This window comes from Seriola lalandi, unplaced genomic scaffold, assembly GCF_002814215.2.
Source record: "Seriola lalandi dorsalis isolate HSWRI2012SDOR001 ecotype SW California unplaced genomic scaffold, Sedor1 jcf7180002054688, whole genome shotgun sequence".
Lineage (NCBI taxonomy): Eukaryota > Metazoa > Chordata > Actinopteri > Carangiformes > Carangidae > Seriola > Seriola lalandi.
This window is the reverse complement of record NW_019525241.1, coordinates 83,097-102,953: the sequence shown is the minus strand read 5'-3', so window position 1 is coordinate 102,953 and position 19,857 is coordinate 83,097. Positions and strand designations below refer to the sequence as shown.

Sequence of the window (19,857 nt, the reverse complement as noted above, 5' to 3'; positions counted from 1 at the left end):
TTGAGTACACTTACTGCTCAAACTCCTTATGAAAGTCAAATGGTGCAACCCAGGGGATTACTGTTCTGTATGAACCTAGCACACAAAAAAAAAAAACAGCACTTAATATTCCCTTTATGCGTGTACGCCCCGGGGCGAGCAGAGTCTGTTTGGCACTTAGGAATAGTCATGGGTTTCCTTTGTGGCGTTTTTTTTTTTTTTCGAGAAGCGTGGCTTGGAATGGCCTGCCATCCCCTCCCTGCCTCCGGCCCTGGGCAAATATTCAGGTCAAGCAGTGGCAAACACTCTCTCCTCACCGTGGTGAGTCCATGACTACTGTGGGGTAGAAGAATGTCCAGCCATACTGAAAAGGATGGGGAGGAGAGGGGTGGGAGAAAAAAAACACACACACAAAAAAAAAAACTTGTCTGTCAGCCAAAATGGGGGACAAAGGGGAGTTCAGGATTTTGTACTGGCACATGTCCTGAAGCCTTCCTTTGGATTTTTAATTTACTGTGGCATGCTAGCCTTTTTTTTCCACAGAGGTCAAAAAGAGGATTGTGTGGCCAACTAACAGTACGCAAAAAAGTGCTGCTCATGGCTGTGTTAATGCGAGGGACTCTCATTAGATTCAGGCCGTCAGCACTGTCGAGCTTGTTGACTGGCAAGGCAATATTTTTGACCTTCACCGCAGCGTTGTTTGTCTGTATCATGTTGTGCTTTTACACCGAGGTCCTGAATTTTTCCCCCTAAGCCTGCATTTTCTTTGCTTTCAAAAAAAAAACAAAAAAAAAAAAAAAAACTTGACACCAAATAGCTTTTAACTTTCAGGGTGGGGTGCTGGGGGGGCGCTCGGTGGCAAGAAGATGCAGTTAACGGTTTGTAAGGTTCCTTTTGAAATCTACTAAAGAGAGCTGGTGGGTGGGTGGCACACAAAGGAGGGGCTGAGGACATGCTCACTTAAGGCTACGAGAATGGCCAAGGTCAAAGCCAGCTGTAGGGGCTAATAACACCAACTGATGAAACAAATCCAAAGGACTGCATTAGTGACAATCTTTTTGGGGGTGGGGTAATGATAGGCATGCACAAGGAGCCTAAAAACAGAACACACCCCCTTTTCACATATTCCTTCATCATCATCAGGGTTGTGCAACACGATGTGAATCACATCATGTCACAGACTCATCACCACTTCTCTCTTTACGTTCACATTGGGGTGAACGCAGGATATCGGCAGGCACGTTTCCCGGACTTGCGATCATCCCGGGGAAGGTTGGGAATGCTAGCAGCTATAGCCAGAGATCCACGAGTGGGATGCTCACAAAGAAAGCGACTGTCACCCCTCTGCCAGCCTGTTAAGAGAGCCCAACATGCCAGCGAGTGTATTTTTGGGAGTTGTACACCTCATTGCGTCAGCTCCCTTGCATAATGTGACACGGGATCTTGTGCATTGAGAAAAATGAGGATGCGGAGGGAGATCGAGGGTTGGGGTGGTGCTGGTGGTGGTGGGTGTATTGGGGGTGGGAATGGAAACATATTAAAACATTATGCATAGGGAATGTGGATGAATTTTGTGCCATAAATTTCTCACACTGTCCACTTCAATAATTCAGGCAATGGAGCAAATCCCATTTTGCTCTTCATTGGCCGAGATATTTGTCACATGGCAATAGAGAGCCTGACAGGTTCATGGAGCAGTTTTTTTTTTTTTTTTTTTTCCAGGAAACGGGAATCCACTGGTGAACCAAGGGCAATCTAGGTTAAAATAATGAAGAGATAACCACGTTACTCAATGTTATAAAATCATTGGTAGCATGAAATTGAGGCACCCTGTGGGTTACAATTAAAGCTACGAAGAACAGCTCTTTTAAAACCTCAATGGCCTGTAGTTCTTTCTTAATACAGCAATAAAGTTGTGGAGTTACATGAAAATTAGCATCGGGTGGGGGGGGGGATTCGAGAGACTTACTGTTAAAATGTTGAAATATGACATTATTTGTGAGGAGATAAAAAAAAGTTATGACCCACAGCTGCAGAAGAGATAAATTGGATAATTGTGAATGACGAAAGGCGAAAGTAGTAATCCTTATCTAAAATGGAATGATCTGGGCTATTATCAATGGACATCAAAATCACAGTGCTTTGGCATCTGTTGTTTTCAAAGCATATGAGAAAACAGGCCTGAAGAGACAGAAGATAGAATCTGATCTGAAGTACTCTTCAAGTAAACGAGCGCTCTTAGACGTGGTGTTGCTACCTGTAACCTGTTTTGCTAGTAGACACCATTCCAATTTCACACTTCAAAAAAAATCTGTGTTTGACGGTTAAAAGCCAAAACCGGAGTACCGACCCCAGTGGCCTCTGGACGTCCTCTACCACCGGTCCGCCTGACGACCGCAGTTATTGATCCTCAGGTGAAACCACAGGGTGAGCCATAATGGGCCGAAGTGACAGAGATGTGTGTATTCATACACTGCGCCTGACATAGGTCGACCAAGATCAGGTTTCATTGACCACAGACAGACATGCAGACCTAGGGATCCTATTGAAAGGAAAAAAAAAAAAAAGGATATGGATTAGAATGGCAGTTTGTGGCACGGCAGCTCTGCTCGGAGCAGCCTCAGGCAGATTTGGGTCAAGCGGTGGCAAACGCTCGGTGTCCTGCACGTACGTTGCCCGTGGAGAAAGGGAAGCCCTGTTACATCTTCAGACATGAGTTTTTGGAGAGAGAGAGAGAGAGAGAGAGAGAGAGGCATCTCCCGTGTGCACATGCTTCTGTTTTCTCACTGTTGCTTGTTTTCCTCAAGAAAGACAGATGGAAAAACGGAACAAATTAACACTAGTGGTAGTCATAGGCTGTATACTTTGACAGAACAGCTTGTTTATGGCCAGCGATGCAAGCTTCGTGTATGGAGACACGCTGCTTACGTGCCATTCACAGACGAGGTCATCAGGTGCACTTTTCCTTTAAGAGGTCCTTGAGGAACAATGCCTAATCAGGTCACCTTTACAGAGCCCTCGACTCTAAGCCCGGGCCACTGCAAGAAAAAGGCCACTGCACTCTACAATGTCTCGAAAGCGACATGCCCTCGATAGCAGCTTTCAAGATGTGCATGCCAGTGACCAGTAGATGCACCGCCCCCTTTACACAGGGAAGATACCAGCTCTACATCTGCAGATTTGTAGGATGATTGCCGGCTTAATGCACCAGAGATGTTAAACAGCGGACGGTTATGTAAGATATTGAAGGACTGCTACAGAACTGTTGTTCATGATGTCAGCTCTAAGTGTTCTCCTCTTTATGTGACATTATTTTTGTTTTGCTATTTTTCCTTATTGCAGAGATTTTCTGTCCTGCTGTTTTCTTTGTTGAGAGCTGTGTTCCATTTTTCCAAATGGGAAATATGACTTTGGTTTGTGCAGAATGAAGCAGAATGCTGAATGCACTTTTGTTGTGAAAGGGCGTAGTTGTGTGTTCCAAAACGTCACCTGCATCTAGAGGATGTAGATTGTTTAATTGCAACTAAGGGCAGAGTGAGCTGCAGTATGAGCTCTGACTTGAATATGACTTAGAGGTACAGCAGCAGAGGTGTAGTCATTAAGTATTTCTTCCTTCTTAAGCATCTATTATTAATCTGCAGAAAGGAGGGATTTTAGGGAACTCAGCCCTGAAGCACAGCTTTAGGCTCAAGTGACATAAAGATAATATGCGTGTATTTAATGCCGCAGTAATACTCCTTTAGCATACAGAAGCAATGTCACAATCACCGTGTTTTACTCAGCAAATCCTCGCTGATGTCAAAATCCCTCACAGCAATGATGCACACAGGTAAGCCGAGCGCTCCCCTGCATGTAATCTGCTGTTAACCGATTTAAATTGAGCACAGTTTATCTTTAATGGTCAGTATCAGCTATAACCCGCAGGGGTAATGCACATTAATCAATTGCTTAATTGATTCATTAGTTAAAGGGTTTGTTAATTAATTCACTTCGATGAATCAATCACAGTTGCAGCGGGAACCTTTGGTGGGGTTTTTTTTTTTTTCGAGGTAATCTAAGCCAACTCCAAACGACCCCCTTGTGTCTTGTGTCTTGGGGCACTTTTAATCTGTATGTGTGTGTGAAATGTTCGATATTTACTCATGGCACTGTTTCTCACAGTTGTTATTGATTGTGAGACAGTAAAAAGTGTGCACTATTGCACCCAGTTTTCCTAAAGTCCTATTGATTGCGTTTTGGCAGTGCGGTGGGACAATAAAAAGAAAAAAAAGGCAGCGCTTGGAGTTTGACTCTAATGAAAAGCTGGCTGTGAGGCTCCTCTGTAGGTTCCAGTTTTTACTAGAGAGACTCACTGGCCTTTTGGAAATAGTGATGTCAGGAAGACATAGACCTAATACACTCCATTTCTGCCCTTGCACCCACGAAGTGCCGTCTTAAACTCCCCGAGGCCCTACCGATCCCAGCTCGAAAGACATGGAACTGAGCTACTCTGTTAAAAAGAAACCTCGAATCAGCAAGGACACGCGGTGCTACGTCTTACCTCCTATCGGGCGCATTAACGTAATACAGATGCTGGTGATAAAATGTGTATCACATGCAGTAAACTGTGGCACGGATCAGCAAAGCTAGCGCAGATTGCTAGATTGTGCTCCTCCTGGATGGAAGATGAGGGGAACTGCAGAAAAGGATTGAGTGATTTTAATAACCACAGCTGTATCTTTAATTAAAACCTCGTGCTGTAAGCCAGGGAGTGTGTTCTGGTCACTGCGATGCGCTGTATGAATTAGTCATGTGAGTGCCTGTATACGCACATATTCGAGATTGAATGGAGGAGGAGGGGTGTTTGGCAGAAGACACACACACACACACACACACTCACACACTGAGGAGTAGAACAAGAAGAAGGAGGGCCAGTAGTCTGAGAGGTTAGAGAGTAGCAGGGCCATTTGTCTAACGGCTTGTCAGCCGGTGGGAGAAAGATCCTCTCAGATCAGCGTTTTTCCTCCGAGGAGGGGCGGATTCCTCTGGGCCCATTCTTGCAACACTGGCAACATGTCCATCATGACCGTCTCTCAAAGAGGAGACGGTCCCTCCCCTCAGATGATCCAACCCAAGCTTATCGTGTATTCATCTGGATATACAAGCTCAGAGAGTGCTGATTTAAGGGGAACTGAGCCGGACCCTCTGTCCATCTTATTCATAAGCTAACTCTCCAGGCTATCGATTACGTGACCACCGGGCCGCTCGAGTGTGATACATCCGCGCGCGTTCTCGAGGAAATGATGGGTGAGAAGTGTGCTTACCCTTCTGCGGTTTCAATTTGTGCTTTCCTGCTGTGTCAAAGGTAGAGATGAGGTTGTCCCCGCCACCCCCACCACCTGGTTCGATCAATCACCCTGTGTCTGTTCATCTTAGCTGATCAATAGCTATTTAAGAAGTTTGATCTTCTTCGTGCATGGGATCACAGTCATTTGAATGGATTCAAAAAAGGAGATGTTTTTTTGTTTCTTTGTTTCTTTTGTCTTCACAAAAAAGCTCGTCCCCTGGAGGCCATTGTGACACAAATGTGGTGTCTGTGATAACAGGCTTGGTCATGCCGTATGGATCCGGTGCGTTGGGAGCGTTTCTCCATTTCCATCTGACAGAAATGTAGGTTTAATCTGACATTAGGTTGGCTATAGTGCATTAGCTTTTTGTGTCAAAGGGGCAGAATATTACCGATGCTATGCTGCTCCACCGAAACAAATTGCATGTTACTCTTTAGAAAACTAATGGAGGCTTTATCGATTCCAACAAGCCCAGCCACTTGCCTGGTCCCGGCTGTCAAATTGTGTCTAAAGCAATTTCATAAAGATCATTATTTTCTTTCTCGGGATGTCTTGCAGCCAAACAAGATCCTCCTCCATTCGTTCCTGCCTTTTGTACTGCTTACGGCGGCAGCTCTTATGGTCCAATTGAAAATGAATTAGAATAGAATGACACATAATGAAAATCACTAAAAAACATTGGCACGTCACATCCCCTTAGCTTGTTGCACCCTTGAATAGATTGCTTGTGGGGTTCCAATTCCTATTCTCGATCCAGAGAAAATGGGTTTAGCTCACTGTAAAGGACAAGCCATAACATTATGGGTCATAACAAGCGCCGCCACTCATTTATCTCATAATGCCATTATGGCGTGCGGAAGGGAAAGGTGCTGACATGGGTGTTAGTCATGCAACAAAGCCAGATAACTCAACACATTCGCTGCACTTATGGTGATCATCACTGACATAATCGTCGTCGCTGGAGAGCGTTACAGTATCAAATTGTGATCCAACAGGTTGCATGAATAGCATTATTCAAATGATAGTATGTTTATGATGTTTACTCATCGGAAACCCCTTGTCTCATGAAGTTGTGAGGTATTTTTTTGATGTAGAATCTGTGATGCGTGAAATTTAAAAAACACAGCGCTTGGACCTGCTGTAACGCCCCAAAAGGATTGATGGCTGTTGTACCGCACAGACTGAGGCAAAAAAAAAAACAACTTTTTGAATTATGTTGAGCAAACATGAAAGTGCAGATTAACACAGATCTGCACTTTCGACTGTTTGTGCGTCTGCTCTACTTGTACAGCTCCAGCTTGAGCAGGATCTCCTGTCTTGCAGCAAGAGGCTTAAGCCCCCCCCCCCCCTGCAACTGTTAATAGCCTTTTTTACAGTTACATCGTTGCTACATATAGTTTTATGCTTATGTTTACAGCTCTGTCGATACAACAGCAGGGAGTGGAGAAAAAAGAAAAGAAAGAAAAACAGCCGGCGATTCTGCTTCATCATAATCATCACGGTCCATTCCACATGGGGGAGAGAAACTTCATTATTGTACCTGCAGGGACTGTTAAAACCAAACTCATGAATACAGAAAGCTTTCTTCCGTGGTGTGTTGTTTCTTTACGTTGCTGTTACGGAGTCTTCTTTTTCTTTTTTTTTTAAAGCCACATTCTTCACTTAAAGGTAATACATACAGGATATGCACTGTGTACACAGTAATTTACAAGTCATGCTGTATATTCACTGCTATGGGCGCTAAAGCGGCGCAGGTTCGCCAGCTGTCTGTCTGAGCTCAAGTACGAGCTAATATATAAGAAGGCAGGTGGGTCGCTGCTTCCTCCAACCTGGTGTTTCATCATCTGAGAAGTAATGCACATTTTTCTATTTGGTATGCATTGATGTGCATTGATGTGTCTGTCACACATCCTTCCCCATTTCATAACACTGACTTAGCTAGCCTCTCCTCCTCAGAGTGCACCCATATTTCAGAGGTTATTATCACCAAGAAACTCACAGTAAAGGCATGAATCAGACGTACCCTAGATAGCATTTCACCACACAGTGTGAAACACAAAAAAAGGTTTGCAAAAAAGAACAAGAAAAATCATATTTTTATAATGATATGTATTCAGCAAATGAAATATGCCAGGCTTGCACATTTGCCTTGCTGAACAGACAATAAATTATACCTTGCGCACCAGCACATAAGCCCAAGGATAATACCACATCCAATGAGTTGAAAGGAAATAGGGCTTATGGGATGCAGGAAACAGAACGCCCTTGCTTAAATCAAACGGCGGGGAGAGGAAACATTGACATGTAGGTCGTGTTGGTGCGATTTACCTCCTGCGTGTGTTTTTTCCCACGTGCCTCGGAGCCACATCTGTACGATGAAGCTGGCATGTAAACACGGAGCCTCAGTCTTTCTGCAGATAACGCCGCGGCCACAGACGTCTGAGCACGTCAGGTTAACATGCAGAGGTGATGTGACAAATACAAATGCAGACGCGGGTACACACACTTGCAAATTTACACCGGAGCTTGACAGACTGTATGCGCTATCTTGTGTTTGCTTTAGTACATTGCGAAGCAAATTCCTGCAGCTCGAAGTCTAATTTATCAAACAGACTGTGCGAGTGTGTTGCATGGTGTGTGTGTGTGTGTGTGTGTGTGTGTGTGTGTGTGTGTGCGCGCCATCATACATTCTGTATACACACGCTTCTTCAAGATAGTGAATAAATGCTGGGAGCAAGTGTTGATGTGCACACACAGGCACAGAGGCAGCCGTGTATACATATGCATACTGAGCCACAAAGGGTCACTTGCCCACACACACACACACACACACACACACACCTAACACAGTGTGCGGCAGGTTCTTATGGGACTCTGGAGAGGATGAAATATTGCTGCAGAGGCCAGACATGCACGCAGTCCACATTGAATTACACACACACAAATAAGAAAATACTTACATGGAGGGATCACTGAAGCAGTCTTGTCAAAGATGGAGATGTGTGTGAACAGACGAAGCATCTGCTACATCTTCTACATGTCAGCAGCTTGATAACCTGACACATAACATGTATACACACACACATCCAGAAAATGTTAGTGTCATCTGTCATTTGGTTGCCACACACTGACAGATACACTACATCCCAGTAATCATCTGAGGTCTTGACATAATCTCTTGCTCTCACACACACACACACGCACGCACATAATACACAACCCATCCGACATGCAGGCAGACAAAAAGGCAGAGCTGACATTACGGAAGCAGGGCACAAGTAAAACCAGTGACATCTCAGGCCTAATAGTGTCTGATAGGTAAACAGAGCATAGCCACCCACCTGCCTTTTGGCCCAGGTGGAACCACTTGAGCAAATTGCCTCCTTAATTGATGGACTTGAACTGGTTGCTGTGTGTGAGCTTGTGTGTGTGTGTGTGTGTGTGTCTGTGTGTCTGTGTGTGTGTTGTGTGTGTGTGCACGCGCACACGCTCGGTTTTCTGCCGGTGCCTGTGGCTCGGGAAGCAGTAATAGTGGAAAGAGAAATCTGTCAGCCGGTAATGAAATAATTGGCACAAACGGTTACACATGCGGGCGCCTGTACACGGACACGCACACGCACAGATGCATGCGCACAATTGAACTTTCTAATGCACATAAATACACACGCGTGCACGGGCAAAGCCTTCCCATAGATTTGCACTCTCTCCCTCGTACACAAACACACACACACACACAGCTCCAACCATGAGTACAGATAACAGCCTAGTGAAGGAGCCTGATGCACCATTTCCTCTGGTTGTAGCTACAAATGAACTAACCCAGTGGCTGAATATGGACAGACTGTGACAGCAAATGAGGTGGAAAGGAACAGACGGATAAAAAGTAGAAATGGAGGAAGACGAGGGAAATGAGGAAATGACACTATATATATACTATATATATATCACACACACACACAGGAGTAAAAGAGTAGAGTGATGACGGCGATGAGGGAGTAAGGAGGGAAAGAGAGAATGAGACAGAGAGAGAGAGACAGAGTCACAGGTTGTTGCCAATGGGTTGCTTCCTGAAATAAATTCTTTTTGGGGGAGGGTTACCATGGCAACTCAGGTAACGGCAGACGGAGATTGGTTGTGCTAGTAACCTGCACCGGAGCTGAGAGAGAGAGAATAGAGAGAATATCGTCCGAATTCGAAGCACAGTTTCTATTCTCGTAAGATTTTGGTTCAGCTACTCCGTGTGGGATTATCCAGTGCTGTACTTCACGGGAGAGATGGGGACGAAGATTACTCGTCACATTTTCTGTCAAGTTTTCTCTCTGAGAAGGAAGCTAATATCACTGCTCATGCTAACAGCTAATCACTTCTTAAGATGCTTATCGCTGGCATAATTTTTGAGACACGGCAGAGGTCATAGGTTGTGTCTCTGTGTGATGGTAATGTGCTCGGTGTCGACAGACGGAGTCAAGCGCTGTGACCCAGAATATCTGAAGAAGAGGTTTTTTTTTATCATTTCAAACTTCAGCTGGAGCCTTTGACTAAAAATAGAAAACACAAACTATGTTTTTACCTACAGACTGTGGCTGGTAGAAGTATTCAGATATTTTATACTGCAGTATAAAAAGTGTCATAGTGGAGAGGGACTTTTCTCAACCTGTCAGCTGATATATAAAGCAATAGTAAATTCTGTAACCATAAATAAACCTCATTTCTCAAATAACAACAACTTAGAGAGCAGCATAGTTTAGAAACCCATGCAAAAACATAGTGTTATCTTATTATGAAATCATTTTGGTCATAATTTCAAAATAGATCAATCCTAATACATCAATTATTATCATGACTCTTTATTTGCAATAATCATTACTGAGTAATTATTTCCAGTCAGACACAAAATCCATTGTTCATTGTTATCTGGACTGTTGAATGTCCGTCCGCTAATAGTAGAAAACCATTTGTTCCTCTGGGGTCAAAAGGTGAAATACGTTAATGAAGCATTGCTCCTGGTGCCCGTGCGCATTTCCAGCATCTGCCTCATTCTCTAAAAACGTAATCATAGAAAAGTCTGATTTGATTTGAACTATATATAACGTTTTGAAAGCACTTTTTTTGTGTTTGTATGATCATTAGCATAAAACAACTTTTTGTTGTTTTCTATTGAAGCTTCCTGATCAGTGATGATTAAGCCTTTCCCTGCGTTATTACTTGCTCTGTTTTTTAAAAAACGAATATATAAATAGTCGCCTTAATTTATTCTCATTCAAGCTCTTGTCACATTTTACATTGCGTGAGGACGCAACCGTTTGAGTTGGACGCCGCGGTCGCAGTCAGTCAGCGTCCTCAAAAATAACCCTGTAACGGTGCTGAGCGAGTACATGTGTCTTGTGGTGTAGCCCTGTGGAACTGAGAGGACACAGTGAGAGAGCAAGAGAGAGTGTGTTTGTAATAAGTGTGGTAGATGCAGATGTGGGGAAGCTGAGCCAGTGAAAGTCTCCGCAGGGGGCTGTGTAAGGTTGTGTAATGTCTGTGCGAGTGTGTGTGTTTGTTTGTGCATGCATGCAAGCAGGTGTTCTTCCATGCTTCACTGTGTATACGTGTGCACTTGCCTATATGCAGTTGGTGTGTGAGTGTAGACTCCAGTCAATGCGTGCAGTCCTATTTTGTGTGAGTGTGTGTGTGTGTGTGCGTGCTTAGAAGCCTGCACACAGCCAGTCAATAATTAGCACAGACAGCAGGGGGAGGATGATGAGAGAAAACAAGAGGGAAAACTAGACCAAAAAAAAAGAAAAAAAGAAAGAAAAATGAAAAATAATAAGAGCAGCAAGCGCAGCTGATTCCCCCATCCACTCCCCTCACCCACCCCCTGGTTACCGTGGAAATCCAGATAAGGATGTTTCCTCTCTTATTCTGCTAACAGGGCTCTGCATTGGCTCCGACAGAGCCTGAATACCAATTACGCTTCCCTGGCACCTCCTCCACTGGAGGTAGAGACAGAAATAGGGGTTGTGGGAGCAAGAAAGAACGACGGTGTGTGTGTATGTGTGTGTGTGTGTATGTGTGTGTATGTGTATGTGTGTGTGTGGGGGGGTCAGAGAGGGACGGAGGAAGAGATGAATGCAAGGACAGGGGGAGACGGAGCGGATACAGCTGACCATATAGAATGACAACAAATGGGAGTGGACGGAGAGGAGAAGGACGGAGAAAACGGCGCGTGTCAGGGGAATGAGTGAGAAGAGAGGGATAAAAGGAGGAGAACTGGGAGTTATGTGAGAGTTCGGGGAGCTGTAAACAACTGGCACTTAACTCTATCAACAGGCCCTTTGTCCACAACTTCTCCTTCTCTGAGGTGATCAAAGCAGCACAACAAGGCGTCTTCTCGTCCTATGTCATCTGTGACCGTTGCCTATTAAGTTAAAGCTTTTTTTTTTTCCCCTTTGCGCCTTAAAGTGACGGCTGCCCATCGGCTGGTAATAATAGCAGAGGCCTGATGATAGCTCTGGTGTTGAAGGCAATGAATAATTTATCATTTATGCTGCGCCGCAGTGAGCACATAGTCTCCATTAAAGCACATTGACTGTCTGTGCTCCAGCTCTAGCCTCTGGCTTTATTAGTAATGCACACACACACACACACACACACACACACACACACACGGACATATACATACATACACACACGCACACAGACACACATTTGAATGCATGCTTACACACATACACGTTTATGAATGGGGAACTTCCTCCACATACTTGACATGCTCCCGTCTCTTCTTCTTTTTCCTGCTTCCCTATTTCCTTCTCTTTTGTTATGCAAAACGCTGTCACTACAGTAGACAGGGCTGTTTCCTCTGTAGGAGCAGACTGTGTTGCCGAAAGCAGGGTGCATTATGAGAATTCAGGTTGTGATGAACTCTTTAAAAAAGGAAAAAAAAAAAAGGAAATGGACGTGGACATACTCAACTCCTCTGAGAAGAGCTACAATGAAGGAGGCGGTGTACTCTTTAACTCCCAAAGCACTAACATTGTGTCACCACTTGCTGTGATATACAACACATTTTTTTTTTTCCTTCTCCATCCTCCATCTCTCTCCCTCTCGCCTCTTGCTTCCTTCTCTCAATAGAAGCAGCAGTTCATTTATTTATTTATTTATTCATTTTATTGCAGGAGTCAATTGCCCGGCACTACCTTTGTGAGTGGCACAAAGACTTTGTTTGCTTTGCGAATCAGCAACTGTGTTGAGCCATCAGCTCCTGCTCATCCAGTTATTGTGGAGCGTCGGGGGGGGGGGGTGATTCCGGCGAATTGGAAGTTGTTCTCCTCCTCCCATGTATTTGACTGCGTGCTTAGCGCTCGGCGTTTTGTTGAATGAAATTATGTATTTTTTTCCCCGCAGTAAACAGGTTTACACAGTGACTTCATGTCGACATGTGGGATTAAGTTGAGCAGTTTGTTCTGTTGAGCTAAAGGATTTTACCATCACTCTGTACTCAGAGTTTTTAAAGGTCCCTGTGGAATTTCACAGTCTATTCATCTGTGGCTGTAGAAACTAGTGTGATCGTTAATTGGTTGTAAAATATTCATTGCACAAACTTAAGCCAATCATAATATTCTTTTAATTGACAGTGACATATTTCCACTTTTCAAACAGCATCCTCATTAAAAAATATATTAAACAGTCAAGACCACTGTCCAAGTCCAAGCCGTCTAGACCAGGGCTTGGGGATCACCAAAGTCATGGCCACACTAACACACACATTACACTTTATAGGTTTTAAAAACTGATTATTAAATAATATTCTTATAGACTCAATAATGTTTATTGGTGAAAATCAAAATGTATTTAATTTACATTAAAAATGTGCTTTCGATATTATTGGTAGTAAAGCAAAAAGGTAGAAATGCTATATACTACTTTTCTACAAAGAGCACTACACTGTACTCTTTCCTTTACTGATGTTTAGTACTAGCATATTTTTAGTACAACACTAACTGTAAATATTAATTTCATATTCCTTTCAGCCTGAATACTCACAATAACCTTTACCAGTAACATAGGAGGTAAAATGAATGTGACTGAGATCGACCATTTATAACTCTGCTGTTATCTGGTTCTCTGCTGAGCAGTGATTAATGTTTACGGCATGTTCACACAGAAAACATTTCAGCCATTGGTCTCAGTCGTTCATATTACGCTGCATTCCTCTGACAGAACAGATACTCTCCTGTTTTGGTCAGTCCAGCTGTCTGTAACAGCTTGCGTTTTACTTTTGCTACAAACGTGTAAAATGTGACTTGCAAGCTAACCTGACGATGTGTATTTGGGCTCTGAGCGCTGAAAAAACATGGGTGAACCGCAACTAAATGCTGTCCTTGAACGCATCCTGTGTAGACACAGTGTAAAAGAGAGTTTAGTGAGACATCGACCTGGAACAACAATGCTAGATGGTGCATGTCCTTGTCAGCAGAGCAGCTTATGGTTTCGGACCAATGAGCTTTGGAAGTAGCGTTAGCTGTTAATGCTAGCGTTATTGCGTTAGGTGGAATGCTCCTGCACACGTATTCCTGATTAAAGAGCTGCAAATTTGAGATGCCGACAGCTTATTTTACAACATCGTTGCACATTTTTATGACTGCAAATGCAAATGTGGTGCAATTCAGGCAACGTCAGACATGGTAGGATCCACCAGTTCATGGACCAGGGAAGCTCGCAGGGAAGGAGAGGTGAATATCAGACACATAGAAGCCGCACAGGAGAACAGAGAGAGATGCAATAGGACTCAGTGGAACTCAGAGACCTATCAGCTGAGACCGGGGGGGCCAAGATTGAGACAAGTCAGAGTCAAAACACCCCTGAGACGAGACGGTCTATGATAATGAAAAGACATCTGAAGACTCGGACTGGAGTGGAACAGCCCTAATTCCTAGTTGTACTTCTACCAGCAGAAGTTATTTTGCAGTGCTGCCATGTTTGATCAGAGGTCCTTAAAAAGATTGGGGCTTTTTGAAAGTCAAATTTTAATTCCTCTGACATTTTTGGAGGGGGGTCACATCAGCTGCCTCTAACAAGGTTGCATAAGCCAAGTAAAATAATTTCACAGTGACTCACATGCATGAGAAATGAAGTTAAGCAGGTTTTTTTTCTAGCCAGCAATGGTAGGAGTTTAATTAGCTCTGTCACATATTTTGCAGTGATTTTTATTGGGGCCCTATGGAGTATATCCAAATGCGTAACCTTAATATTTTTGCATGGTGGAAGCTGACATTAAGGTTAATGTTAGCGTCACAGCATATCCGTCATAGTGCTCGTAATATTGCCAAAGAATCCTCATACGAATGCGCGTAAAATTTGCATTTTGTTTATTTTCGAGTGACCAACCCTGCTCAGTTTTAATGCATTGAATATACTGTATTTTCCAATAGCATTTTGGCTACCCAGAAAATTGTAACTGTACACAACAAAACCTTCTCTTTAAACTGAAATTGTATCCTGGAGGTTCCAGCATGGTGTCCATGCCAATCTGCACCTCCTTCCTGCAGGGAATATTCCAAATCATTTCAGTATTTTTCTGTACGCGACTCTTCGGCTACCTCTTCCTGGCTTTCCTGCACCTGAGGCACGAGATTGCGATATCTCTGCAACCACGGGGTGGGCAGTAAGGTGTGTTATCACTGCTGGCACACTTTAAGAGGCGCCACACATGCACAAATGACACACACACATACAGGTACTGCATTGCACAGATAAAAAAAAGATTGTGACATTCTCCTCCTCAGTGTACCTCAGGGGTAGAGGAGAAACAAACCACACAGTCACACCCCGAAAATGACAGAAATGCCACTTCGTATTATTTTCCCGGAGACAGCTCAGTTGTGTTTGCTTTTGTTTGGTTCAAATTTAAACTGTTTTACAATCTTTTTCTGGTTTTACCACGTTTTAGACCAGATGGTGGATTTAGCATTAACAAAAACCAGAGTTAGTTATATTTATTCCCCTTTCACATGCATGTGTTCCCTTCTGTTTTTCGTCTGTTCATCATACCACTAGCCAGGTTATCTCCTCCTTTATCATTATCTCCTACGCTAGCTCATAAATCTGTGTGCTGATAGCCCTGCTCCAGCATCCTAATGCATATTCATAACGCCACTACCTAAATATTCATGAGCAAATGTCTGGCCAAACAGCTTCCCCCACCACAACAGTGAAATATAAGGCACAGTTTGCCTTTTTATGTGCTTGTTTTCAATGCTGTTTGTGGCAATGGGTGGGGCGTTTTGGAGGAGATGATGTATTTGCATGTCTCAAGGAGAATTATGGGCGAAGAAGTTTCCCTCCAACTATGCAGAAGAGGTAGTTCCCACTTGAGTTTTTTTTCTTTTTTTTTCACAATTGTCCAGGGGCTGGTAGTTGAAGGTGAAAAATGAGCAGAGTAACAACTTCTGAAAGGTTTATTTTCCAGAGATGGTGCACATACATCACGGTTACAACAATAAATGACATATTACCATGCAAATTAGAGATGCCTCACTACCATTTTTTTTTTACAACCAAAACAAAACAGTAAACTTAATGTATTTTATCAGGTGAAAGAGTTTTTATCGAACAGTGTTTTGTTAGCTGTAAATCAAATCTGTTTTTCTTCATCGGAGATCTAACCTATTACTGATGCTTTCTGTTACCACTCCAATTGCACACAGCTCTCTACCAAATCTGTTTTCGCACAATCAAAAGTAATGTTTTTGTATTGACCCTGGCTGAGACCCTTTCCTCTGATTCTTATGTAGACAGTGAAAATAAGACAAAAGGGATCATTAGATTAAAAAAAAAACACATCTCAGACAGGGTAAGCTTGTTTTTTCTTTCATTCATTCACTTCAGTTATTCTCTGTGTGAATAACTTGATAGTAGAGAATGGGAGGTGAGGAATGCTGGGTTATCAGGTTATCAGAATCCAGTCATTTCTTCATCAGCTACAGTATATTTTCAAAAGTCAGTCACAACACACAGACATTTAAATGACATTTAAATATGATTCCCCGCCATGACATTTAAAACATTACTTTAAGCAATACCCCACTTTCTAACCTTTATGGCTGTGTCTTTAACATTAGGAGTAATGATCAGTACAAGGTGTAAAGTTTTGCTGCACTCCCTGTGTTGCCAAGGGAGCCGACTCAGAGCAGCTCAGGCCTGGCCTCAGAGCATTGTACTCCTGCGGACATCAAAACTACATTAATAACCCACTGGTCACCTCCTGTTATTTCACATCTAACCTTCTACTTCAGCTCTTTCACTAGAGACAGTTACATCCTGGATATTGATAAATGAGCGCCTTTTAGCAAACCTGATGATTCAAGCTTAGCTGAACAAAATGGCTGGGCTTATAAAACTGGAAGACTGGGGTAACTACTAAGTAACCCAATTATATATGCTTTGCAAAAAAAAAAAAAAAAAGTCCTTGGGGGAATTCCTCTATTAATGGCCTCTTCCCTACTGATATTTAATATGCTGTGAGCTTTCTATTTCGTGCACTTTCATTTTACTTCAGCCTCTAACATAGAAAATATTGTAAACTACACGCTCATTTTCCATGTTTATGATTCACTGGGTATAATTACATAACTGACAATGTAAGAAATACATTGTAACTACCATAACTTACTATACGCTTTTACACAAGGGGATAAACCCACAAGCTTGAGAGTGTGCGTCACAGGTAGCAGTTTCGCCCCCCCCCACCTACCTGCAGTCTTCGTGTAGGATTGCAGGCTATTGATTACATAGTAAGCACTGTACTGCGGTGTTGTTTGGTAACATGTGATGCATTAAAGCTCTACTCTGATCAGTCAGTTTTCCAAGTCTCTGTTCGACCATCACAATAACCCAGAGGCCTTCTTCCTTTACTTGGATGTCTAACCTTCACTGCGTAGAATACTGCATGTTTGTTTGACACCAAGATTGTTTTATCTGTGGAAGGGGGAAAGTTTCTCTGTGCCCACCTTAAATCTGAGTTTAAGACTTGTATGTATGAGCAGGATTTTGTGACATCACAGAGTTTAGAGGCCAGTGAGGCTAAGTCAGTATGCAGCTAAGAGAAATATGATGTGAAAGAGTAGAAACCTCCAGTGCACATACACTGAGAATGGACTTTTCAGTAAGGCAGGAGACGTCGTGTTTCCGGCAGTTAAACTTGTGAAATGAACAATATTTGCATACTCATAGATATTTTATAGATGTAGAAGGAGGATATATAATTTTAAGAATTTTTAACTTGGTAATTGAATTTTTTTTTTGGTGGAAATAAAAGAACGCAAATTATCATTCAAAGTATAAAGACATATCTGGAGGGGATCTTTAAACCCTTACTTTCTGTATGGAAGCAGTATTATATATTATTTATGCTATTATATAAAAAATATATCAACATCTGTAAAGTGCAATGGAAATTTATATGTTTTGAATTATGTCCTCTGCTTCTCCTGGGGGTGTAATGGAAATGTGTGAAAGTGATATTAAACAATTTATTGTTCTTGAGAAGTTACAAATGCAGTAATTGTTTTTATGTTTTAAGCAAAAACTTGTTCAGCTCCATTAACATGCATTTTACTTTAAATTTTGAGCTTTCCATTACAGTATAGTCCATTATTTTTATGCCAAATGGAAAACACACTAATAAGCACATGCTGGGCAACAGTGCTTCTGGTTATGGATTAATATGCTGTACCTAGTTTGGCTGCATCAGTCTTGTTTGTATTCATGTTAGGTTTTTGTGAGCAGGCACGAGATCAGCAAATAGTAGCTGTTGCCAGGATGAAACTTGACCTCTCTGTAAAAGATTGTTTGACAGTCACCCTCACCAGTGAGTCTGCATGCTCTAATTTTTGTTATTGCACCAGCAGAAATGCAGCTCCTCTCCCCCGAAATTGAGATATGGAAGTGTTGTGTGACTATGACAAAATGACAGCACCTGACAGCATGTCCCTGCGTCTGACAGCCTAATGTCCCATGCATCCCATTGCCCCCCAGCCGGCATCACACGGACACCAAATTATTCATCTGTGGAACATTTGAAATGAAGACAAAAAGCAGAGGAACAAATTTCCTTCCTCCTCTCTTTTACATCTTTCCATCAGATGGCATTCCTGAGCATGGGTATTTCTGTTTCCAACGAGCCAAAATCTGTCGCAGTCAGTGACATGCAGCTCTGAGGGAGCGTAACGTGCAAGAGTGTGTATGTGTGTCTACATGAATGAAAGCCACCGTTAACAATGGTCCGACATGAGATGAGCTGTGTGCTTCATGCTCTGCGTAGTTGTCTCATTGTCAGTCAGTCAGCTGTCAGCAGCATTATTGCGATGATTAGGAAAAGGCCTTTTGTTCACACCAGAGAATCATCTCTTTTCAGCTCATTTGGTAGAGGAGAGGAGAGGAGCAAAGACTGATAAATCCTACTGAATAACTTAGGTCATGGCACAGACCACTCAAGTTATTCTTACGGCTTTTCTGTCTCTCTTTTGTCTTTTTGTTCAATTTCTCCCTCATTTTCCTCTGCTACGTTTTCCCCTCTACCTCTCCGTTCCCTCCTCTCTCTGTCCATCATCTCCCTTTCTCTCGTCCTTTTACTCCCAGACATAGTGACATCCACACACAGAAACATAAATTGCAAACTTTGAAGTCTCACTGAAGTGACAGCTTCATGCTTCCTCACTGTCTGCCTGGCTTTTATTGGCACCCTAATGTTGTGCGATGGTAATTGGGTGAGCTGCTAATCAGGCACAGCATAGAGGGTTTTGTTTTTTCTTTTTTTTTTTTTACTATGTACTATGACTGTTCTCCAAGCATGAAACAGCTGAAGGCATATGGTAATTGACCGTGTGCTAAACCCCACCCCCCCTAGTTTCTGTTTCTATGCCTGTTAAGCTTTCTGTGCTCTTGCAGCGCACACACAGTTTATAGTGATAACAGTGGCAGATGTAAATTCAGAAACAATGGCTCATTGATTTCAGACAGAGGTGGACAAAAACAGGCTTCGCATTTCTGGCCAGCATCCGTCAGTTTTGGCGGCTGAAGTGACTGCTGTTGTTGGCATTGTTTTTGCTGTGGCTAGCTAGCTAGCTGATTAAGCTAAGATGAGTAGGTTGTTTGCACAGTCTCTGGCTTTCTGGCTTTACAGGCCAGAAGTCAACATCTTCACCTTGCCATATTGTTATTGTACTGCAGTGTCAAGCTAGTTCATACTGGCTTTATAAGTATTTTTCCAAATAGTATGTTTCACTTTCGAGAGAAGTGTTTTGAATGGGAACTAACGGGTGAGTTTGGCAAACATAGCTAATGCCTCATCCCCAAATACAATAAAGAGCAGGACAGAGCTGCTAACATTAGCCTAAAGTCTGACAGGCTTTCACAAAAAAAGCGGATGTGCGAGTCATGAATGAGCCATTTCAAACCTCTAAATGCTTAAACTAATGTTTAATGATGTGCCTCTTGGATGTAACGCTAGGTTAGCCACACATGCTAATGAAGGCAGATTATGTAAGAGCAGATAAACACACTG

General features: G+C 42.8%; 1 protein-coding gene across 4 annotated transcripts in view; it reads left to right on the top strand.

The window, feature by feature from the left end:
* tafa5a (TAFA chemokine like family member 5a) overlaps positions 1 to 19,857 on the top strand; it is a 138,359-nt gene that overhangs the window by 47,675 nt on the left and 70,827 nt on the right. The window lies entirely within an intron of this gene.